The sequence below is a fragment of the Pristiophorus japonicus genome, chromosome 12 (assembly GCF_044704955.1).
Source record: "Pristiophorus japonicus isolate sPriJap1 chromosome 12, sPriJap1.hap1, whole genome shotgun sequence".
In the NCBI taxonomy this organism is placed as follows: domain Eukaryota; kingdom Metazoa; phylum Chordata; class Chondrichthyes; family Pristiophoridae; genus Pristiophorus; species Pristiophorus japonicus.
In genome coordinates, this window is record NC_091988.1 from 163,907,675 (window position 1) to 163,933,365 (window position 25,691).

The window sequence follows — 25,691 nt, forward strand, 5'->3', positions numbered from 1 at the left end:
AGGCACTTTAAAGATTGTGAGGTGTCAGCGTGACGCGGCAAATCTCTGACATCATCAGCACCGCGCCCCACGAACACCAGGGGAACGCTCCGTTACCAGTTCCCACGCTGCCGGACAAAAACAATTTTAGCGAAATGACCGCCCCAAACCCAGCACGTGGCTAATTCATCCCCAGAGTGTGCTTCACACATTAAACAGCAGATACACTTTTAACAAGTACACTACTTAAGTGAAATAGACTATGAAAGGTTATAATATTTAAGTGGTAACGAGTGTCGAGTATATTAAGTATATTTTCATACATCTCTCTTAATACCGTAGTATATCCTTAAACAGTAATTTTCCATTGCTATTGACATTGAAGCACACAGACCCATCCATAAAAATAGAGCTATTCCTCTGGTCAGCGTCATCAAATTCACAAAATTCCACTTTAATTCTAAACTATGTACTCCTGAAGATAATGGCAGATGTCTTAAATTTTATAAGCATTTGGCAACCATTATCAGTTTTTCCTTTCTTTAAATTAGTAATTGAAAAATACTTTCTGGCGTTCCACTGACAGGTAAATATTTGAAGCAAATTTGGCTTCAAAACACCACCTCATGCAGTGAATTTCAGTGGTTAAACCTCAAATGCCTTCAGTAAGTTTTGACAGCTTGTGGAACTGTATTCATCAATAAATATCTATCACTTTCCCTAGTTTGTTCCCTTTCCTCAAAGTGGCAACTTATTCTGGTTAATAGTTCCACTGGTTACAGTTATTTTCCATTACCTCATCCAATGGCTGCTCATCACAAATTAACCTGGGAAATTGGTGTAGCTGGCTATCATTGGCAGGCTAGTTAACCATCAGCTTCATGTGACAAACACACACCTGCACTTACACTATGGGTTGCAGGGTGATAGTCATATGTGGGAACCCTGGACAACTTTTCCTCTCCACAGACTGAAAACAATGGGGCTAGACTGTTGCCTTCATTTTCGGCAGTTTTCTCAGCAGTACTGCTGTTTTTTGGTGAAAAACCGTCCTGCGAAAGTTTCCTCTTTATTTTTTAAAGAGTTCCACCGACATTTTGAAAATATCGTTGGAGAGCAAGCTGCTGTTAGATCTCTTAATTTCCAATGAAATACGAACTCCGGTTGTAGTTTTAATGTAATATTATTCTGGCAGCAGCAACAAGCTTCTGGTTTTAAGCCAGGCCTTTGTCCTTCTGAGACCACATGGCCAAAATGGCTGTACTTATACCTGGTTCAATTTACAGAAAAGAACTCGTCTTCTTTGACCTTATTGGCTCAATTGATAGTCTTTTAACCTTTAATTGGCTCGCCACCCAAGGTCCTAAAATGTCAAGTTGATTGATGACTTAATGCAATGTGGTCTGTGTTCTTTCAAAACTGCAGCCAGGCTGCAGAGCTTGAATTCTCTATCAATCCCCCCTTTGATTCTTTCACAAACTGAATCATAAAACATCAGCTATCACTGGTTAAACATTCTACAAAATAATTTCATACATGTTAATAGAGTTTCCTTCTAAAATTTGTTGATGTGTTTCGCCACATGTCCGGATGAGTAACTTCCACACAAATTTACACCAACCTGAGTTCCATCGTGGCCACAATGGAAGTCTGGTTTTAGTAGGTTAATTAACCTTATTCCAATTTAATCCAAATCAATATCTTAATTCAACCAGTAAACAACCTTCCCTTAAGCATAACATACCCCTGTGCCATGTACAGACGGTCTGCTGGGACCTGCAAGGTGTCTCACCTGCGGGACAGCAGCTACAGCCGCCTGGTTGCAACAACATTTAATCAACATAAATGAACAATATAAAAGTAAAATAATTACAACAAATAGAATTAAACCTTCCACCAATGAAGTTCCTATTGAACCTAGCCATTCAGTGGCTCCGCTCCACAAAGTGAATTATGGGGATTGCTTAAGTTTTTCTACCTCCTTTTGGATATGCTCCGCTAAGTGGGCAATTTCTTCGGAGCTATGTGGGATATATGTGCAACACTCAGTTCCGAGTAGGGCGCAAGTACCTCCCTTTTCAGCCAGGATGTAATCAAGGGCCAGTCTATTCTGTAGGGCTACTGTGCAGATTGCTACCATTTCTGCATTGATTTTAACTAGGGCCTCTGAGGTATCATTGGCTACCCGTTCCACAACGGATGCCATGTTAGTGGATTCCCTTGCCAGTCTGGCGGTCCCATACCTGGGGATCAGAATGGCAAAGAACCTCTCTGTTTCTGTGATAGCTCTCTTAGGACGGTGTATATGTTCCGACAGTGACTTTATATGATACATATAAGGCACATTGTAGGCTAAATAGCAGGATCCCATCCAATTCTGGGGCAGCCAAGGGTAGGCCTTGTGGCCACACACCCAATAGGTGCCATTATAGGCAATGAATGTTAGCTGTTTCTTTGTCAGCAACACTCCGGGGCCTGTCCAGGCTTTTCCATCTGTTTTATTCAGAATTCCTGTTGCGTTAAAAATTCCCACATCGGCCCATTTTGGACGGTTCCGTGGCTTGATTAAATTATAATTCCGGGAGCAGTTACTATACCCCATATTTTGGCCTCCTTTGATGTTTCTAATCAGACAGACCGATTCCCCCGGTCTTGCTATTCCCGTTGTATTAGTGATAACAAAAAATGGGGGCCGTTTGGAATTATTGTAGCACGGTTGGTATCCCCCTTCAAAGGTAGTCAGATTGTAACCTGCTCACTTCCATTTACGTGCCCAGTTTTTCGTATCCTGAAACACATTGCCTGTTTTGTTTTGATTAATTATCCACTCAGCCATTTCCGAGATATTCAAGGGAACTGGCCTCAAGGGAATCCCTCCCTTTGAGTGAATAGGAATATGCGCACCCACCCAACAACTAGAAATGTTATCTTGTTTGGCATAAATGTATGACATATATAAAAAGGTATTTACATGTAATTCCCTTGCTACCCTACTATTTCCCTTTGGTGCAGAGGGTCGGCTAGTAAGAAGTAGGCCTACGCCTAGAATACCTACAATCAGTAATACAGTAAATTTATACATTTTGGCAAAAAGTAATTGTCCTTATTAGATTTCAGGGTTCAGTTACGGGTGCTCGTTTAACGTGTGAAGCATGGATCCAGGCTTTCATTCCTTGGACTTTAACAGCTGCCTGGATGGTCAATAACACTTGATAAGGTCCCTCCCACTTGGCACCCAAAGGTTCTTTATGCAACTTTTTCGCATGCACCCAGACTCCCGGGATGATGTCATGTCCTCCTTCGGGTGGATTACCCCAAGCTGCCGATACCTGTCAGGAAACAGAACTAATAGCATTGGTTAGGTTCTGACAGAATGATAACAAAGTGTCACTCATTAAGTGAACATCAGCTTTCCTTAAATCGATAGTTCCTGGCAGCGACATGGGTCTTCCTGTTATAATTTCAAATGGGCTTAGACCTGTAGTTCTGTTCAGGGTTGCCCGAATGCTACATAGCACTATTGGTAGTGCCTGGGGCCATGGTGTTCCTTCTTGGTGATATTTGGCAAGCTGTTGTTTCAGAGTTCGATTCATTCGCTTTACTTGTTCTGATGATTGTGGATGATAAGGACAGTGTAAATCCCATGTAATGTTCAGTAACCAACAGACTTCTTGGCAGATAGCACCTGTAAAGTGTGTTCCCTGATCTGAATCAATGCGACTTGGGACTCCCCATCGGGGAATGTAATCCTTACACAAGACCATTGCAGTGTGATTGGTTGTGGCTCTTTTAGTTGGGACAGCTTCTATCCATCTAGAGAATCTGTCGACCATGACAAGAATGTTAGTGTATCCTTGGCATGAAGGAAGAGATATATAATCAACCTGCAGATGCTGGAATGGTTCGACAGGGACAGGGGGCCTCAGTTGGGGCGTTACCGTGATGGGTCCAGAATTATTTTTCTGGCAGACCACACAGCGGTCTGCTATCAGCTGGGCATGTTTTTTAAATCCCCGACCCCACCAGCTTTTCTGGAACCGTGCCATCATCTGTTGTGAGGCCAAGTGTCCCCACGAGTGGATCTGTTGGGCTAAAAAAGGCATAAGCGCTTGTGGCGCGACTGGCTTGTCGGTAACTCTTTGTCTCCAGACACCATCTTCATATAGCTTAATCCTGCCTCAATCCATGTCCATTTTTCCTCTCTGGAGCACTCGCCTTGCATTGTTTGAAGGTCTCGTGTCAGAGTCCTGAGTGCTTTCAATCTGCACATCTGTGTTGGTTCTTCTGCCTCACCCTGTGAGGCAGCATCTTTAGCTGCCTGGTCGGCATGGGCATTTCCCTGTGCTTCTGTGGTATTTTCCTTGGTATGGGCCTTACACTTCAGAATGGACACTTCCTGAGGTAATTGTATGGCCTCTAGTAAGTCTCGGATTTCTTTTCCATTTCAGATAGGTGTACCAGCAGCAGTGAGGAGTCCCCTTTTCCGCCATAACAGACCAAAGTCGTGAGCGATTCCAAAAGCATAACGCGAATCTGTATAGACATTAGCTGTCTGTCCTTTTGCTATTCGACATGCTTCTGACAGGGCCCGTAACTCGGCCTGTTATGCTGACGTTCCTGAGGGTAAACATCCTTTTGCCACTACCTCATATAAGGTTGTAACTGCCCATCCTGCTTTTCTGGTATCATTGTCAACAAAGGAGGAACCATCTGTAAACAGATGAGGTCTGGGTTGTGCAGAGGCTCCTCTGCTGCGAAGGCTGCTTCTTCTGTTTCTTTTAAAATCTCCACGCAGTCATGCTCTTCACATTCTCCCCCCTCTTGCTCCCTCGATTCTGACATCGGGAGCATAGTTGCGGGATTAACCGGGCTGACCCGGACGATATGGAGATTAGGAGCTTCCAAAACTGCTGTCCAGCAGGTCCATCTAGCTGCCGTCACCTGAGACATTCTTTTCAAAGACAGCAAAGTGTGTATGGTGTGGGGACACTTGACAATCAGCTTTTGGTCGAGGACTAGACCCGCAGTGATCATTACCGCTCGACATGTAGCTTCCATGGCCCTTGGGCAACTTCCCCATCCGAGGGCTACCGCATCCAGTTTTGTCGAATAATAGCCAATAGGTCTTTGCCAATCCCCATGTTCTTGTGTCAGTATAGCTGTCATATATCCTTCTTTCTCATGGACAAACAGGGTAATTGGCTTACCACTGTCGGGGATTCCCAGAGCCAGTGCCGAACACAAAGCCTTTTTCAAACTCAGGAAGGCCTCTTGCTGTTCCTTAGTGAGGGTGATGGCTTCTTTAGCGGCACGTTTCCCCTTTAAGATATCATTCAGTGGCTGAGCAAGCTGCGTAAGGAGTCAATCCAATTTCTGTTAAATTTACACAATCCCAAAAAAGACCTTAGTTCCTGAATAGTGGTGGGTTTTTTAGCAGCCCGAATGGCTGCATTTCTATCCTGGGTAAGTTCTCTCTTTCCTTGTGAAATCTTTTGTCCCAGGTATACAACCTCTTCTTGGGATATTTGTGCTTTGTCGATGCTGGCTTTATGTCCTTTCAGCCAAAGATGGTCCAGCAAAGCTCGTAAATCTTGTTCATGCTGTTCTTCCGTGTTTGAAGCTAGCAGGATATCGTCTACATGTTGGATGACTGTGGATGACAGGGGAGGTAATTCTCGCAAATGGCTTTGTAAAGCCATGTGGAATACCGTAGGGCTGTTGTGGAAACCCTGCGGTAACCGGGTACAAGTATACTGTTGTCCTTGGACAGTGAAAGCAAACCACTGTCGAACCTCCGGTGCCAGAGGCACCGACTAAAATCCGTTGGCCATATCTATAACCGAGAAATATTTATATTCCGGTTTGAGGGCATTAAAAATGGTGGAGGGATCTGCGACCAAAGGACCACTGGTTAGCTTTCCTATAATCGACAGTCAAACGCCAAGTCTCATTAGATTTCTGTACCGGCCACACGGGGCTATTGGAGGAGCTATGCATTTTAATAAGCAACCCTTGTTTCTCCAATTGCTGAATAACCGATAAGATTCCCGTGATGGCAGTTGGACTGATGGGATACTGTTTAGTGCATGGAGGCTTGGTCCCGGTAAATGACGCTGGCTCCATCTGGAGTAGGCCACAATTGTTGTTATCTTTAGCCCATATCGGATGTTCCTTCAATTCTTCTTTCTTCAAAGTTCTAATTGACCATGTCACCCGACCATTCTCGAAATGCAACGATGAATCTATTTGGATTAGAATGTCCATTCCCAAAAGGGGTTGATCTACTGGGCCTATCCAAACCGGTGTGGTTAGTTCATGTGGACCCAGCCCTATAAGTATCGGTGTTGTCCTTTTAATTTCCATTTTATGGCCCCCAACTCCATAGGCTGTACGTGCCCTACCATCCAACGGCAAAAAGTCTCCATATTGTAGGGGTAAGCATGTTAATTCCGCCCCTGTGTCTAAAAGACAGTCCACATCCTTATCGCCCACCCTCACAGTTATATATAGCCCATCTCCCCTTTGTTGTATTAGTGCGAGGAGGTGGACCAGGGTGGGCTCTAATCGTTTTTTGCTATCCCAAGTAACTCCTTCTGTTGTTGTATTGTCAGTCGCTTAAATGCTTCTTTGAGGTCATTATCTTGTTACAAGCCTGGTTTGTTGGCTGAATTGTATCCCTGGCTGCGTCCTCTTCCCCGGCCACGACATTGCTGTTTTGCCCTGCACGTCTTGGCCCAGTGACCTCCTTTCCCACAATAATGACATTTTCCGGGTAATTTTCCTAATAACTGTTTATCAGAATCCTGGGATTTCCATCCCATAGCCTGTACAGCTCGGACTTTAGCTCCCATATCCCGATCTAATTGGTTACATCGATCCACCAATGCTGCAAAGGTAGTTCCTCTACCTTCCCAGTCCGGTAATACTACCTTAAGCATTTTGGACAGTTCTGGCTTTAGACCTACCACGAAAGCTGCTTTCAGGGGTCCAAACATTTGTTCATCCATTTCCTCATCCGTATTATTCATACCCGAATGTTCTAGCCACGTGCATCTAAACCGCTCGTCATACTCCAGGACCTCCTCTGTTCCTTTCTGTTGGCAGGCTGCAATTTTTCCCCAGTCTGTCTTAGCTGGACTGAAGGCTTGCAGTCAGTGTTTAATCGCCTCCCATCCTGCGTTTAATTCTTGCTCATCCTGCCCCAAAGCTTCTTCTACTTTGTCGTGCAATTTTCTTCCCTGTGTTTTTGGCACCATTATGGTCAAAATTTGCACTCCGTCCCAGGGATGAAGTTGATATATATTTCTTAAGCGGTCCAATTGGTCCCACTTTTTCCACTCCCCCTTTCTTTGGATTGGGCAATTCCTTGGACCATTTATCAACTTTCTCTGGGTCTACCGGATCATGAAATAAGTATTCTGCATACACCCTTTTCTTCGTTTTTTTGGTTCCGCCCTCATCCGCAGTGTCTTCTGATTTGACTACAACTCGTCTTTTTTTTAAACGGGGCAAAGCGCACCCCTAATTCTTCATCCTCCGACCCCTGTATCGTCAGAGGATTCAGAATCCGTATCTATTCCTCGGTCGTGTCTTTGGGTTTGCGCTTTTAATTTATCCAAACATGGGTACTCTGGGAATTGACCGATACATTTTCATTTTCCTATTACTGTCTCTTGACCTAATGATTTTTTCCATTCTTTAATTGCACCTTTAAGATCTTTAACTTCCGCTTCCGACTTTTCAAGTTCAAATCTTTTCTGTCGCAGCTGTGCACAAACAGCTTGCAATTGGTCCTTTGTACTGGTCAGTTCTCGATCATGTTGGGAACGCATTATAATTTCATTCCGTTTTCAGATCTGTCCCATAACGGCTAGGGACCATCTCATTCGCTCTTTATTTTTCATATGGGTCGTTTTTCCCCAGACTCTTTTAATCTCATCCAAGGACCATTGTCCTTTGGAGGTTCTGTACTTTTGTTCGATCTTAATACAGGTTTTAGATAAGTCAAATTGTTGCTCTATGTATTCTTTCAACTGTTGGAGGATTTCATCGATCAAAACTTCAGGTGGTGCTTGCCCACCTTTAACAGTTGTAGGCAATTCTTTGCTCTTATCTCCTGCTGCCATAATACTGATTTCTTTACTGGGGTCTCGACTCGTTGGCTTTCCAGCCAATCAGTGGGTTGGTGATTAATTAACTAACACACCGCCGAAGTTAGACGTCTATGGGACCTCGAGCCGACTACCAACCGGAGGGTTCGCAAACCGGAGGCTTTCAGAATCACGTAGGAGAGGTGAATTTAGACTTTTGACCGAGGACTTTTATAAAAAGGAGTCCTTACCTCAGTATGTAGGTCCGATGTCCAAAATTCAGTTTCTTCCCTCAGTGATCGAGTTCGTGATGCCAAAATTGTTAGATCTCTTCATTTCCAATGAAATACGAACTCCGGTTGTAGTTTTAATGTAACTTTATTCTGGCAGCAGAAACAAGCTTCTGGCTTTAAGCCAGGCCTTTGTCCTTCTGAGACCACATGGCCAAAATGGCTGTACTTATACTGATTCAATTTACAGAAAAGAACTCGCCTTATTGGCCCAATTAACCTTTAATTGGCTCGCCACCCAAGGTTCTAAAATGTCAAGTTGATTGATGACTTAATGCAATGTGGTCTGTGTTCTTTCAAAACTGCAGCCAGGCTGCAGAGCTTTAATTCTCTATCACTGCCCACATGCATCTGCATGCACCGCTGAGAAAACCGCCCACGAACAACTGCCGGAAACAGGGCGGTAGGTGAGTACCCTGCAAAGAAAGGTAATTTAAAGGTTTTTTATAATTATTCTTTAAATTCTATAACCCCGATTATGTTAAAAAGTGTCTTGAGAATGTTTTATAACTTTTTATTTTTTATTTAATTTAAAAAAAATTTTTTGAGTTTCCCCCCCTCCCTAGGCTCAACCGCAGCGTCGGACTAAATTTTAAGTACTTACCATCCATTCCGGTAAGAACCGCCCATTTTACCTAGTTTCACCTTTAACCACTGAGAAACTGCCAAGAATCCATTTTCTCACTGGTCGGTATTTTTTTACCTTTTTTCTGGAAATTTTCACCAGCGTTATTTGCAGAATCTTAGCAGTCTTTCTTGGCGGCAATCGGGCGGTGGGGAGCTTTAGGGAACGTCTAGCCCATTTAATGAATCCAATTCTGGCACCATTACTGCTGCCCTGGCTGAGATGGGCTAATTCTGCACAGGGATTGAACAGAAGAAAACATGGAATTCAACCCATCAGGTCACTCATTCCAAAAATGCCAGTGTAGCTTCTGAGAAACTGACAATTCCAAAGTGCCCTGAATATAAACCTCTGGACATTTGAAAACAACTAATGAATGCAATGGGGCTGTTTAAACTCAATCCACAGGTATTCCCAATTTTTTTTCACTTGCACTGAAGGAACAATTATGGGGGAGAACTTCCGTGAGATTCTCCCGCTATGACTTTGCTAGAACATCAGTAGAAACCCTGCAGAAATAGCATAAGTGACCATTTTTAGCTGCTTACACCATCTTCCGCTCAAGGTAGATTGGGAGAACCCCTGCGGAACTTCCAGACACGCTCTCTTTTTCATATATATTAGTTCTAATTTGTAGACAGTCGAATTGAATGTTGTTATTTTCTATATGAAACTCTTAAGGGGGATGGAACTGTTGGAGACAGAGGATTTATCTTTTAGACGGGCCTAATACTTAATTTGGTGCTGTAGCAGGGTGACTGAGGGCTCTACTCCCTGAGAGAGGGAATGAAAAGAAGCTGAAGACATCCTCCGAGTCCAGAACTGTCCTTGGCAGAAGGCAGTCTGGTATGGGTGCTACTTCTGTTTCCTTTAGTAAGGAGCTAGCCAGTTCCAGCTCATCTTCCCACTAGCATTTATGGCTGCTTCCTGCACTATTGCTGAGCAATAAGAGGTCACTGGGGATACTGGCACCACCGGCTGCCATCACTTGCCCCTTCTGCTGCACCTCAATTTGCAAATTTACTTTGGACCCCCAAAACTGGGCCAAAAACAATTTCACTTTTAAGCTGCAGCTCCTGCCGTGCCAACAGCCAGAACAGAATGTTTGAATCTTAATCTGAAAATGTATACTAGCAGACACCGTGTCTGACATGCTGATGCCTACATAAGGTGGCATGTATGCAAAGAAACCTTAAATGGAATTTAAAAAGTGCACAGTGTTACTAGGGAGTTATTACTCCTGAATTGCCCCTTGTTTTTCGCCTTGCTATCAGAATTTTTTTCACTCTTGCAGGTCCCTTTGATCACTCACCTGCTGCAATCTACCCTTTCCCTTCCACCAGTACAGGGGGAAAAAAACAACTTTGCATCAGGGACTTCTCTATTGTTGCGCCCAATAAGAACATAAAAATTAGAAGCAGGAGTAGGAAGCTCCACCATTCAATAAGATCATTGCTGATCTTCTACCTCAACTCCACTTTCCTGCACTATCCTCACATCCCTTGATTCACTTAATATCCAAAATTCTATCAATTTCTGTTTTAAATATACTCAAAGACTGAGCCTCCACACCCATCTGGGGTAGAGAATTCCAAAGATTTACTACTCTCTGAGTGAAGAAGTTTCTTCTCATCTCATTCCTAAATGCCCGACCCCTTCTTCTGAGACTGTGACCCCTGGTTCTAGACTCTCCAGCTAGGAAAAACATCCTCCCTGCATCTACCCTGTCAAGCCCTGAGAATTTTGTATGTTTCAATGAGATCACCTCTCATCCTTCTAAACTCTGAAGAATATAGGCCTAGGTAGGCTACTCAATCTCTCCTCATAGGACAATTTCCCGCTCCCTCATCCCAGGAATCAGTCTGATGAACCTTTGTTGTACTCCCTCTATGGCAAGTATATCCTTCCTTAGGTAAGAAGCCCAAAACTGTACACACTACTCCAGGTGCAGTTTCACCAGGGCCCTATATAATTGCAGTAAATCTGGGAGCCATGCCAAGAAAGCGTGCAACCGCATTGAAACTGAACTGTGTGGTGGGTGAAAGGGGGTCTATGCTGAGAACAAAATCTGTAAATGTCAGTAGAGGTAGCTTGGAACTGGTTCATCGCTGATTTTTGAAATGCAAGTGCAGATGGTTCGAAATATTGACTATCTACGTAAAAGGCAGATGGTTGGCCTGAATGCTTGTTAGTATGATGCTTAGCTTCTTTGGCTATTGAAGTCTCTCGGAATCTATTTGTACTGCCCAGGAAAACAGTGGCACATCAACACAAGAGGAATGATGGATTCAGATTGTGCAATTTGGAAACAAATGCTTTCTTTTACTGTTGTTCTCACATATTCCGCATAACACGGTTATTAAACCATGGTTATTAAACCAAATTTCATTTTTCACAGATCAGAAATAAAAACAGCAAGTGTCGGGTTAACCCACTTTATAAGGAAATATTGCATCCAATTTGAAATGTATATCTGCTTGTTCCAGTTTGATCTGAATCAGACCAGTATCCTGCAAATCCCACTGATTTGGCAGCAGCCTAGCACAGAACATGGTGAGCAAATAATGACGGAATGTTCCAGCAGGCGTTATCAGATCAGATAGTACATATGGAGTTTTATTGAGAGTTGCTACAGTTCATGTAGAGTCTCTGCTACTCATAGTTCTCCATCAGCTTCTCATCCAATCGCTTGGAGGTGTACCTTCTCCCGCTTTGACTTTCGAATTTCGGGCTCTTTCCAGATGTAACCGTTGCTGAAGGAGATTTGCTGCCAGTGAGCTGCTGCTGCCCCGTACAAGAGGCTGCTGATAAAATGACCCTGCCATTACCACAGGGTGAGCACACAGCTCAAACTGCAACCATGCGTGGTGCCAATGAGCGTGCTCATTCAACCTGAGCCATAGGGATTGATGGGTGGCTTAACAGAGTGTGGGATGTTTGACCACTCCATGCTGATTTTTTGACCACAAATGCAGACATTGAGAGAAATCTTAGACCCCCTCCCCCACCTCCCACCACCCCAAACAGGTAGGAGAGGGTGGGTGGGAGGTTCAATCGGTAAAAATGTGAATCCCAACCCCAACCCGCCACAAACATGCTTACTTTACCGTGGCAGATTTGGGGGTGTCTGAGTAACCTGCTCTGGAGAGGCAGGTCAGTGATTATAATATTTAAATGAAGCTCCGTTCGTCAGATTTTATCAGCTATTTGAATTTAACAGCTGTCGGCCGGGTTTCCCAGGGCTTGGGAAACCCAGCAGCTAAAGGGAGGTGGGAGCCGCCAGATCCAACAGGTAATCATTCTTTACAATGCTACTTGTGGGCCAAGAGGATCAGGAGTGCTTCCCATCTGCTGCTGTCTGCCTCCCTCCCCACCATCTGCTGACACCCACAAACAATCTTCAGATCCTGTCGCGATCTTCAGATCTCCCTCCCATGATCTTCTGCACCCCCCGCGATCCCACCACGTTCTTCAGATCTGTCCCACGATCTTCAGACATGCCCCATGATCTGCAGACCCCGCTCACCCCCCCCCCCCACCCCCCACCGCGATCTTCAGACAGTCTCCATGATTTGCAGGGCTACCACCCCAATGATATCCCTCTGCGGTCTGCAGACCGCCCCTGCAATTGCCCTCCTTGCTGCCTTGCTCCGAGCCCTCTCACCATGCCCCGAGCTTGATCTTCTCTGATTGCCAGGGACCAACCCCAGCAGTCCCCAGCTGCGGCCTTCTACCACTGACTTTTCCCCCTGGCAGTCTGCCAGCTTCCCTGTCCGGCTGCCAGGTGGGAAACGGAGTAAGAAAAAATACTAATAATGTACTGCCGTTAAATTCAACAGGACTTCCGTGTTCCCGGCATTTCCAAGTTTTCTGGTCACAAACACGCGCTCTTGCTCATTCCCCGCCTCCCCATAAATATCAGTGCCTTTGTGTCCAAAATGCTTTCTGTAGTAAATGGTCTGTGAGATATGAGATACAAACCTGTTAAGTTATTACCTTAAGAGACTATGAATCTCATTTGACTGTGTGCATAAATTGGTAATGGTTGGCATGTATGCCACTGATTTCATCTCCTGAGGGAAAGTTGTGCATAAATACTCCTGATCCCTCACTATAACCAAGCACAACTCTAATATTCATCAATTCCCACAGCTTTACTTTGAACCCTGCTTTGCTGCCCTCCATAGACAGCATTACCTCTGATCCCAGTTGCACAGTGCTATTGTGTTCCATGGAATATTTGATTATCTCAGTCTATTCCTATTTCTAAAACCTCAATGTTATTAGCAACCAAATACTTATCCAATTAGCTAGTCCACATATCAATTACGCTATCAATTATGAAAGGTTTCTTCTATTTTCTAGTCTCATTTATGGCTTGTTCATTTTAAACCCATTTCCTGCTTTGTGTGGCTTGATGCCATTCCACACGATCCACTTTTCCACCAATGATCAGTGCCCATCAATCTTATTTGATACTCGCAATAGAATATGCTTCTGATGTATATACTTCCATAGGGCGCCCTGGTCAAGCAGGTGGTCAAGTGAGTTGCTCTCGTGTATGCACCAATAGTGTTCTATTACTCTCGGCTTCTCCTATACAACTCCCAAAAGTGGTTACTGTGGGAAAGTGCATCCTCTCAGTGTGTGTATAGCACATAGGTGCTCTAACATACGACTGTTCTAACCTTGTTTATAATCCTAACTGGGTCACATATTACTTCTGATGTTCTGAAAACTACTTCAAATTACATGATGTTTATTTTTAAAGTGCACATTAATAACGTAAAATACAAAGGGTATTTTAGCTTCACTACTTGTCAGAGGAATTTCCTGTTTAATTGCATAGTGTGGCTCAGATGGTTAACTTTATATTTGGGTGTAAAACTGACAGGACGGGATAACTGGGCGTCTGCCAGAACCAGAGGTGAACCCAGCTGAGGTTTGGGTCCACTCTCATTTAGATTTTGTGAGTGAGTGCTCCAGAAAGGCAGCTCTCTCAATTGGTTGTGGGAAATTGGTGCGACTGCACGTTTTAAAGGCCTGCAGCAGCTTAAAGGGACACTGCACTTTTTCCGGACAAAGCTTCAGCAGTTTTCCTGACATCTTTTCCAGCCGTCAAGGGAGTGACAGAGTGCTTAGGTTTTTGGAATGGGGCCATGGATACTTTGGTGGAGCACTTTAGAGCTGAGGGTTGCATTTCTCATGGAGATTTGGAGTAGAGGCTGGGCAGAAGGTTTCCAACTGTGCCAATGCCAATTAGATCTGACTGCAGTGCAGAAAGAAAACCAATGCTCTTGCCAGGTGTCTTAGATAGAAAACCCCACCCACGTCGTTCATTCTTTTCAGTCTGCAGTGCATGATCCTGACCCTCTCCTGCCCCCAATCTGTTATTTACTTGGACGCCTATTAGGGAAGTGTCACTGCATTGTCTTTCTGTTTTTCGTCAAACTCTGAAAAGCTGCTTCCAGCTACTCCAACAGCTTGATGCTTAGCATCATCCACACTTTATTCAACATGCTGATACATGGTGGGAGGATGTGATCATGTGGATCATAAACAGTAGCATAGACCTGTTGGGCCGAATGGCCTGTTTTTGTGCTGTAAAATTCTATGCAATTCTATTTCTATGTAAAACGGTGCAGGCTGAATGCCCTTTTTCCAATATCAATTGTGTACTTCTACTCGTAGGTCCCCCTGAACCAATTCCCCAGGCCCCCCAACTCCCGTTGATCCAATTCCGCAAGTCTCCTGATCTAACTCGCAAGGCCCTCCCGATCCAACTTCCGAAGACCGGAGTACTTATCTGTAGAGCAGGTAGCCGAACTTGCAGCAGCTACCTTGTACTGCCTTCTTCCTCATTATAATGAGGTCCAAGGCCCCATATCCATCTTTTGTAACTCATCCTCGAGCACCTTTGTGACTTTCTTGCTCACTTTCTGCTATGTACACTATCAAAACAAAATATTTCTTGTAATAATAATGTTTTCCATAGACAGTTAAAGAATGATTCGAAGTAGAATGCCTGTGAGTAAATCTTTCTGCTAATCGTCTTGAAACTTTATACCAATATAAAAAAAAACAATTTTTATTTTCAGTATATCACACCTTTTTCTCCATCACAATCTTTCCTGTCTTTCTCTACTTTATCAATGCTACTACGATCAGTGCTTCTCTTGAGTTAGGGTTCTTCCGAAGCACCATTCTACTTCTTACTACGTCCCAACTGTGTTAAAATCAAATAACTAATTAAATAATAATTGGGTGTTCCTGGCAATGAATGACACTTGCAGGGAGAACTGGTCACGAAAATGCAGCCCGAGCCCCATATTTTCCGCTCATTTAAAATATATGGGGCTGTAGGCCTATGGGGCTCATAATTCCACGTTACCTTTTTTTGGCGCTATTTAAGATTAACGGACGATTTTTTTAAGTAGCGCAAAAAAAAATCCGAAGTTTCACCATTTTTCTCTTTGAATTTGGCGTCACGCAGAAAGATCTTAGCTTCTCTGGCTGGAGCTAATCGATAGTGCCGAAAAACTGAGGCCCCGTTCTGTGCATGCCCAAGCATTTAGGGTAATGTGGAATTGTGCAGCTTTGTTCTGTAGCTGATTTTTCCCATGCCAACCCGCTGAGATTTCCAGCATTTTCTGCCCCTATCCTTGGCCGAAAGGAACCCCCATGCTGCCTCCCCTATCCCTGGCTGAAGGCCTCGCTGCTGCCACCCCTTTCCCCGAGTAGCCGCCACTATCAGGGCAGAAGTCGGGGCAGGTCGGAGTGGCCGACTCTCCAAGTCATCAGCGCCCCTCCTCTTCAGTTAACTGCGAACTCTGCAGCCACTTTAATGGCAAACACTGGGCCACTAGGGAGAGTTTTGGCCAGGACAGCGGCCTGGCACCCAAGAGCGGGTGCTGGCGGCCCGGCCAAACCCGCCGGCACAACTGTCGGCCCGACCTGGCAGTCATCCAACAATAAAAAATAAATGGAGTCGCCGGTAGTGCCACCTCCCCTTTAGAAAGGGTACCGACAGAAAAAGCTGTGGGGGGCGTCGACCAGCAGTGACGCCGGTCCCGCGGGGCAATTTTCGAAAGGGGCCATTTCCCACGGGACAATTTTGGAAAGGGGTCAGCGCCGGTTCTTAAGGAGTCGGCGCGTGCACAACGTGGCGGAAAAACAGGTGGCGCGGTCCCCTAGACCACTCCAAAACTGAAGGAGGGCAAAATCCAAAATGGCGGCTCTTCCGCGGCGGCCAGTCCACACCGACCCATTTATCTTGTTTTGTTCTTTTACTCTTTTCATTCTTGGTGGTGTTCTGCATATATTCCTTGCTTTCTCAATTTAAAAACAGTTACAAATTTGAAATTAAAATGTAGAGGCAAAAAAAAAGATACAGCAGATTGCACCCAATGCCTGATGTACATCTGATGCTTCTTTTAAAAGCAGGGCTAACGAGATCTGGGCCCTGAAGTTCTTTAGCTGAGAGCAGATGTCTTCTGGCCCGCCTGTCAAGAATGTCTGCCTCTTCAATTTCTACCCCAGCTCTTACTGCCACTTATGGTCTGCACATCACCTTGTGCAATCCTCTTTGGTTTACTGACTAATGCTCTTCGGGTGAATGCATTCGGACCGATGCTGGGCAGAGAGACACTGAATGAGATCTTATGCAATTGAATGCTGGAGGTCCTGAAGCAGAAGAGCCTGGCAGATCCTATTTGTCCTCTACTGCTTCTTCTTGCTGTGTGACATCAAGAGGAAGAGAGATCATAACTACTTACAATTTATATTAACAACTTGGAAGAAGGGACCGAGTGTAATGTCGCCAAGTTTGCTGACGATACAAAGATGGGAGGAAAAGCAATATGTGAGAAGGACACAAAAAATCTGCAAAAGGACATAGACAGGCTAAGTGAGTGGGTAAATTTGGCAGATGGAGTATAATGTTGGAAAGTGTGAGGTCATGCACTTTGGCAGAAAAAATCAAAGAGCAAGTTATTATTTAAATGGAGAGAGATTGCAAAGTGCTAGAGTACCGCGGTACCTGGGGGTTCTTGTGCAAGAAACACAAAAGGATAGTATGCAGGTACAGCAAGTGATCAGGAAGGCCAATGGAATCTTGGCTTTTATCGCAAAGGGGATGGAGTATAAAAGCAGGGAAGTCTTGCTACAGTTATACAGGGTATTGGTGAGGCCATACTGTGTGCAGTTTTGGTTTCCATATTTACGAAAGGATATACTTGCTTTGGAGGCAGTTCAGAGAAGGTTTACAAGGTTGATTCCGGAGATGAGGGGGTTGTCTTATGAGGAAAGATTGAGTAGGTTGGGCCTCTATTCATTGGAATTCAGAAGAATGAGAGGTGATCTTATCGAAACGTATAAGATTATGAGGGGGCTTGACAAGATGGATGCAGAGAAGATGTTTCCACTTATAGGGGAGACTAGAACTAGAGGGAAAAATCTTAGAATAAGGGGCAGCCCATTTAAAACTGAGATGAGGAGAAATTTCTTCTCTCAGCGGGTTGTGGATCTATGGAACTCAGCCTTAGAGCTGTGGAAGCTGGGACATTGAATAAATATAAGACAGAAATAGATAGTTTCTTAAAAGATAAGGGAATAAGGGGTTATGGGGAGTGGGCAGGGAGGTGGAGCTGAGTCCATGATCGGATCAGCCACGATCGTATTGAATGGCGGAGCAGGCTCGAGGGCCCTATGGCCTACTCCTGCACCTATTTCTTATGAACTTATGTTCTTATAACAGGGTAAATAGCAGCACAACTCACACGTGACTTGCAATAGAATGAATTACATGAGATTTTTTGATAAACATTCTGACAGGTTATGTGTAGTCCTATAAAATGAAAGGGTAGAAAAGTAGAATGCCATGAAAAACCTGCAGCTGGCACGTGCTCTTCAACTTCCCTTCTCTGTCTCCTCCCGCCTGATTTATTTGTAGCTCTAATGCTTCTTCCGCATAAAGTGTAAGAGGCTTGAGATTGGGAGGAGCGGGGGGTGGGGGAGGGGGGGAGGAACACCACCATGACCAGTCTTTCTCTTGCATTATGAGTCATATTCTCCTTTAATCTAAGTGTCAGCAGGCAGCATGCCAGGTTGTGAGTGACAGAAAATTTCTAGATGAAGGTTGGTGGTGTAACTGATCCCATGGAAACAATAATGGTAAGTTCTGAAGCATTTCAACACAATGAGGGGAAGTACGTGGCAATCATGCTCACGTAGTGTATTCTTAGAAGGTGTGGCCGATTTCTCTTGCCTTGCCTGACCAGATCAGATTATTAAACTTTATCTGGTACTGAGCAGCCATCCAGGTGGTCATGGTGGTGGTACTTACTGCCAAAGCCACCTTCCTTCACTGTCCCTGGGCTCTAACCTGCCTAAAATATGTCAATTACGGTGACCCCAGAAAGTTCACTGGGTTCAGCACTGATTCAATCAGATGGGTAGAAACTCCACCCTGCCACACTTCTACTGGCAATCAGACCGGACAGAAAAATCTCAGCCTGATGACTACAGCCCAGCCTGATGACTAAAGCCCAACTAACTGCTAAGGTAAGTGTGATCTAAAAGTCTTAAGGCTGTCTGCGAATTACCAGATGATAAAAGGTTGGTAGCTGCAATAGCACTGCTGTGTCAATCTACATAACTTCAATGTGTTAGCAGCATCGATGTGAAAAACAAAGATACATTTCTACAAGGAGCTGTAACAACCTCAGTCCAGGCATCTCTTTTTCAGTGTGATTCTGCACTTTGCCCTCCAGTTACCTCAGCGTGCGCACATAGAATTGAGCACATTAGGAAAAGCATTTCCTTGGATACTTTTCAAGTATTACGTGAAGTGGGCTTATTTTGATGTGGACAATGTTTTGCTCATCAGCAATTCAACTGCCTGCTCCAATATTTCAGTTCTGGAAAACAACATCTAAATGCTAACCACAAAGTAGGAATTCTGGACTTGTAACCCAACAATATATCTCCAGTGTTTTCGTAACATGGTTAAACTGCGTGCATCACTATTGGCTGTGAAACCGCCTTATGCATTTTACAATAATATGCTTCTTTGATAAAAATTTGTGGAATCCAGGTATCGTTTCCTTCTTTTTCTTCAAAACATTTAGCTGGTTATTGGTTTCTGCCTTTTGGACAAATGCCAATGCAAATTCCAAGCATCTGGTGGCCAGCTGTTCGAAGACATTCATTCATTTGACAAAAAAAGAAAAAAAATTGAAATACAACAATTCAAAAGGAAGATTAAAAGATCTTAACAATGGGAAATATTATAATACATGTGGAAAGCACTTAATAATACATCAAAGAATGCACATGTTGAAGTTTCCTTTTTGAAAGTTAACAACATTTGGCAAATGTAGATATTACAAGAGAGCAGCAGTCACACACCTCATAATTTACTTTTCTACTGTGTAGTACAACAAAATTGCATCGAAATCAATCCAGATCACAGAGCATATGTATTTTGTAACAGAATTGTCCGAGAGTTTGATTTCAGACCAAATCTTGTTAGAAAAATTCAAGGAAGCATGAAAGCAGAACGTAAAAAGTCAATTTAAAATGACTACAATCTAATAAGCTTCTTTGAGTTAGAAAAATACCTTCTTAATGTTTAAAGTAGCTGTTCACATTCAAGGGGCCCGAATTTCATCGACCTACCGCCCATTACCACCCACAGCCGCCAAGCTACCCCCCAAAAATGCCAGTTTGGTGGAAAAAACTCTAGGAACACCGACCTACCACCCAACTACGGCCCGGCAGCAACTTCATCAGAGAAGTATCGCCGGCGGTAGTCCATATTGCCCGCCCATGGAAAAATCGGCAAAAACGCAAGTTTCATCCTTAGGATCCTGTAAGATCCTGTTACCACCTGCCAGAAAGACCGTTGTGCAAAAGGTGGTCTTATCTGGATCTTAAGTGGATGGTAGGGACAATGGCGCTGATCTGTCCAGAACAGTAGATCCCAGGTCAGATTTAAACCGCTGAAGCAATATTTTCCCCTCACAAAAAATTGATACATTGAAGTTTAAATGCTCCGTTGAAGGGCATATGCGGGTTAGAAAGTGGACATGAACTCCCAATTACAGTAAAAGCTCCATGGACTTGGGTATAAGGGTCTTGACACAACTGTTTACAGAAGATATTTAGTCACATTCTGTGAATCTGCAGAGGTCATGAGCTCATGTGAAAGTATATATGCAATAATAAAATCCTGCAAGTTTCTCTTAGGTGCTAGGATGAGATCTTGACAAGAACATTTGCTCAAATACAGAAGTTGCAAATATATATATTATATATATATATATATATATACATATATAATATATATATTCGACTGTTATAATTTGACTGAATAAAATGTAATGTTAGGAGTGGGGTTTGACGATCTATTACCTAAAAAAACTGTAGACTTAAATGCCAACCATAACGTCTGGTCTCCAAGTTCTGGAACTGTGGTGTATGTAGCGCACAAATCACTGACTCCACACGGTCTGATGTTAACCTAACTGCTGTGACCTTCGTCCTTTATTGAACAGCCTCAGAGTGCCTCTCAGGTGTGGTGGTCAGCCTTTTATAGTGCCTGTTGCAGGTACTTCCGGGTTTCCCACCACAGCGCCCTCTGTGGTGTACCATTGTGCTTACATTACATTTAAGGTACCAGGATGATAGACACATCAATACATAACATCACACTTCCCCCCCACCAGGACGCAGGACAACGATACTCACATCAATATAAACATCACAGTTGTCCAACGGAAGGCAGGTAGGCATAGACAGTGCGTTAGTATGGTACATGTTATCTAGTACGTTAAGTAGTTAGTGACTGGTAACGGATCCCTGATTTCCTTGTTATCTCTTATCATTAATTGTACTTCATATCCCTTACTTTACACAAATACAGTGGCCATTTAGCATTAAAATATTAATTATTATAAATTCGCCATCTCACATTAACATAGCTCATTTTAGACTCGCTCTGCCTTACAGAAGTCCTTTATGGGGGCCACCACATGGTAAGGCCCTTTTAAGACTCCCGGGTGCATTTCCTTTTTAAGGCGCCATCTTTGATGCAGGAGGATTCCACAAGGCTTCTCCTTGGGCACCGCCATCTTTGATGCTCTGCTGCTCTGGACATGAGGCCGCCGCTATCTTGCTCTCCGCCGCTCCGGATGCCCTCCGCCACCGCAGCCTCCGCTCTCCTCCGCTGCCTCCCCTGCGGCCGCCGACCTCCAGCTGCTGCTGCTGCGCGACTCTCCCTCTGCGTGGGCCCCTCCGATCCGCTGGCCATCCTGGATCCCTCGCACCCCACCCGCAGCACACCGCCGGCTCCCCCCACCCACTAGGCCCCTTTCTGCAGGGCTGCTTGCCTATGGGGGCTGAGGCTGCAGGATCTCTGTGTGAGGTCCGGGCCTGGGGCTTGCTCTGCTTGCCTGTGGGGGCTGAGGCTGCAGGATCTCTGTGTGAGGTCCGGGGCTGGGGCTTGCTCTGCTTGCCTGTGGGTGGATTGAGGCTGCAGCTCCAGCTCTGGGAACCCGGGGCACGGCAGCACCCCGGGGAGCAGCAGCCTGTGGAGTGGTGAAGTCTTCCCAGCTCCCACGGACCGTCCCCATCCACCTCCGGCCAAGGAGTGTCGGCCCATCGCCTGCAATGACCCACAAAGATAAACCAAGCATCTCGTCCCCGTGGGATACCTGCACCATCGCTCTACCAAGAACAGGTATCAGTTCCCTGGTGTAGGTACGCAGCTTCGCCGTGACCGGGACCAGCTTGGGTCGTGCAGCTGGGTTAATCCACAGTTTATCAAAAGTTCTCCGACTCATCAACGACGGACCCAAGCCCGTGTCCACTTCCATACTCACAGGGACTTCATTGATTTTTACTTCCCTTATCACTGGGGGCGAATCGTCAGTACACGTGTGCAGTCCCAACACCTCATCATCTTCTGCCTGCTCCTCGCTGGATGGTGGATCATCCCCCATCTCCTGAGTCCAATTTATTTTACACATACACTGAAGGTGGCCTTTCGTGTGGCAGGTATTGCACGTGTACTCCGCAAACCTGCACCGGTGAGCCCCATGGCTTCCTCCACAGCGCCAGCATGGTGCTGCTTGATTGGCCCCCCTCAGCGGACTCTGAGTTCCAGGACCCCGAGGTCCGTACTCTCTGCCCCGGGCAGAGCCACGTCCTGCAGTTTTGTCCATCGTGGGCGCTATCCCGCGGACAGTGCCTGCCGGGTTCGAGACCGTGTGGATTATTTGCTTGGTGCTGCAAGTCGAGGTCATATGTGCCCGGCTGATGGTGATAGCCTTTGTCAGAGTGACTGTGGGTTCCGTGGCTAACAGCTTGTGAAGGAGGCCCTCGTGGCCAATCCCCATAACGAAAACGTCCCGTAACGCCTCATCAAGGTGTGCGCCAAAATCACACAGCACCGCGAGTCTCCTGAGATCCGTACCATATTTGGTGACATCCTGGCCCTCGGGTCTGCAGTGATGGTAAAATTTGTATCTGGCCGTGAGGATGCTCTCCTTTGGTTTCAACTGGTCACGAATGAGTTCAGTCAGCTCCTCGTATGACTTGTCTCTGGCGCTCCCGGGTGCCAGCAAATCCCTGACGAGACAGTAAACCTCATCTCCACAACTGGAGAGCAATATCGCCTTACGCTTATCTCTCATTGCTGTGAAGTAGTACTCGAGCCTTTCCGTAAAGGCCTCCCAATCATTGCCCACGGTAAAATCCTTTAGCGAGCCCGGAGTAGCCATGGTTGCGTGGAGTTTGTCCGCTTCCTTGTCGCCGATGTGGTGTATGTAGCGCACAAATCACTGACTCCACACGGTCTGGTGTTAATCTAACTGCTGTGACCTTCATCCTTTATTGAACAGCCTCAGAGTGCCTCTCAGGTGTGGTGGTCAGCCTTTTATATTGCCTGTTGCAGGTACTTCCAGGTTTCCCACCACAGCGCCCTCTGTGGTGTACCATTGTGCTTACATTACATTTAAGGTACCAGGACGATACACACATCAATACATAACAGGAACTATCTGTCATTCAAAGCCACCCGTCCTGGATTGGTGACCCTTACTTGTCCTAGCTAAATGACGTGATGCCAGGACCCATTAAATAGTTGCATCATAACTAAGACAACATTTTTATCACACTGCACTACATTTAAAGGACATTTGTATGTTTCTCAGCACATACCCCTCATTATCCAAAAGTTAGACACTAACCAAGAGTGGTAAAAAATTGTCTGTATGAATTGTACAACATTCAAAAGTGGCAGAACATTCAAACATGTCATGCAAAATATTTAACAGTATTTCAAAAAACAGTACATTTAACATCAAAAGGCAACATCTTATACACCAACAACAAAATGAACAATATATACAAACATCACCAACACTCAATCCTCTACCCACTCCCACCACCTTTCTTCCACCCCCTCCAAGTGAGCCCCATTCTTCTCTTGATGAGTTGCCCATCCCCACGCCGACCCGTACCTCTGCCCGTCACCGCGTCGGTACCAACACACGGTGCAGCAGTGCACCCGGAGCGCTGCTGTCGTGTTTGGCGGGAAGAGAATGCAGGCAGTGAGATGGAAGACACTGGCACCTTTGGTTCTGTCTGCCTGGTTAGTATGGCATCGGGTGGTTCCATGCCATGGCCTGAGACCATCAATTGCCGCATGGTATTGACAAAGTCGATGGTTCGCTGCACCGTGGTGATCAGCTGCAACATACTATTAGTATGCTGCTCTGCAAACGAGGCGATGATGGCCTGGAGGAGCTCTCGACCTGGGTCGACGTTCGTCCTCGACAGCTGAACCATTTCCTGCATTGCTTCCGCCCATCTTGCATCATCACCTCCTTGCTGCATCAACCTGAGGGGATGTGGCTAAGTGGCTTAACGGCACGGGTGCAGTGCTTCACAACGCTTGGTCCCGCTTCCTCCGACTCGAAGCCCCAAAACTCAGACCCCGATACCGATGTTGGGCTCACAGGTGGCACACATGTCAAGAGGATGGAGTCCTTCTCTTCCACCTCCTCGAGCTCAAGTGCGACAAACACTGGGCCTTTTCCTTGCTTTTCCTCCTGGTCTTCGTCTCTGTGGGTTGCGGAGTTGGATGCGGGGGCTTTGGGGGATGTTGAGTGGGGTGGGCGGGGGGGGAGCTGCTGGGCCTGGGTCCTGGTGAGGTCGAGGTGGATGGTGTTGGTGTTGCACATGGCCTTTGCGTGCCAGAGGTAGATGGGGTGCCTAAGTCGGTGCTATCTGATTCATCACTTGCAAGTACTATACAACATTTTAGTGCTTAACAGCTGACATGAGTACCGTCACGTATCACAGTCTTATGTCAAGGACTATCAGTGCTACATCACCACACCCTAAATGGTCAACAGACTACATTAAAATGCATTTGACATCATAATACATGACCTTGCATGACATGAGCATAACACAGACCGGAGATTATGATCAACTTACCATGATGTAGCACGGGATTGGCACCATGTGTGGTGACATGGGGGTGATCACCCACCAACGCCAAGGCATGCTCCTCGATGTCATTCACTTCGATAACCTCTGGTGGGCCCCCTCCCATGCCACACTGCTTTGCAGCGTTGGCTGTTCTTTTCCTCTGCAGAAATAAAAGTTGCAAGCTTTAACTGATTTGCAGATACAACACATACACACACACCAGGGCCACATATATTTTTTCAGTAGGACGGGAGTGCAACAATAAGATCTTTACTTACTCTTGCTGCCGCTACCACATCATTCTATCTCCTCCTGCACTTCCTCATCACGAACCATGGTTCCCACTGCGGACAGGAGCCCCCCAATCTCTCACCAAATGCGTTTATATTGGGGCGGGGCTGGCTTGCCACGACCATCCCGGGTAAGCTCTCTGTAACGGAGCTCCACCTCAGAGACCAGTGCCCCCAGCTCACCATCAGTAAACCAGGGAGCTCTGAGCCTCTCTGCACTGGACCTCCTGGCAACTTTTCTCGCACTCATGATGGGTTTTCAAGTCTGATGATTCGCTTCCCTCTCTCTCTCTCAACCACTTCTCTCTGTAACTGTCAGGTGCAAGTCAGTAACGAGATTTTATGCGCATGTGCAGCTGACCCCTCAGCCCCAATCGTGGGAAAAGTGAGGTCATCAGGCCAAAAAAAAAATTTTTTTTTTTTCAAAATCTCACACATGCGCAGTACACGGCCTCCGATGTTTCCCGAGTCGAGAGGCCTGCACCTACTGCTGACTACTGCTGCCGCCTGCTACCAGCCGTTGGCACCCACTGCTGCCAGCTATCGGCCGATGCCTCCTGTTGCCTGCAGCTCCCGCTCCCGCCGACAAAATTGCGATGAATCTCGCACCCAAGCGGCCCCAGCAGTAGCGGCCGGTAAAAAAAACATGCACCACCCGGGGACCGCTGAAAAATGGGCGGTACTTAGGTTTGACCAAATTTGGGCCCAACGAATGGCATTCCATTCACCTTTGTTCATCTTAGATTCCGTAAATTGTCCAGTCCCCAAATACAACTGACTGAACTAGAAAAGCTAGTCAGATTTTCCAATCGGGTGTGAGCTGGACTGGAAATCGGATGCTGCATGAATAGCCCAGCCCATGGTATGCTGACCCCGTGAATGTTTCCAGTATCAGCAACATTTGCATTATGGAGGCGAC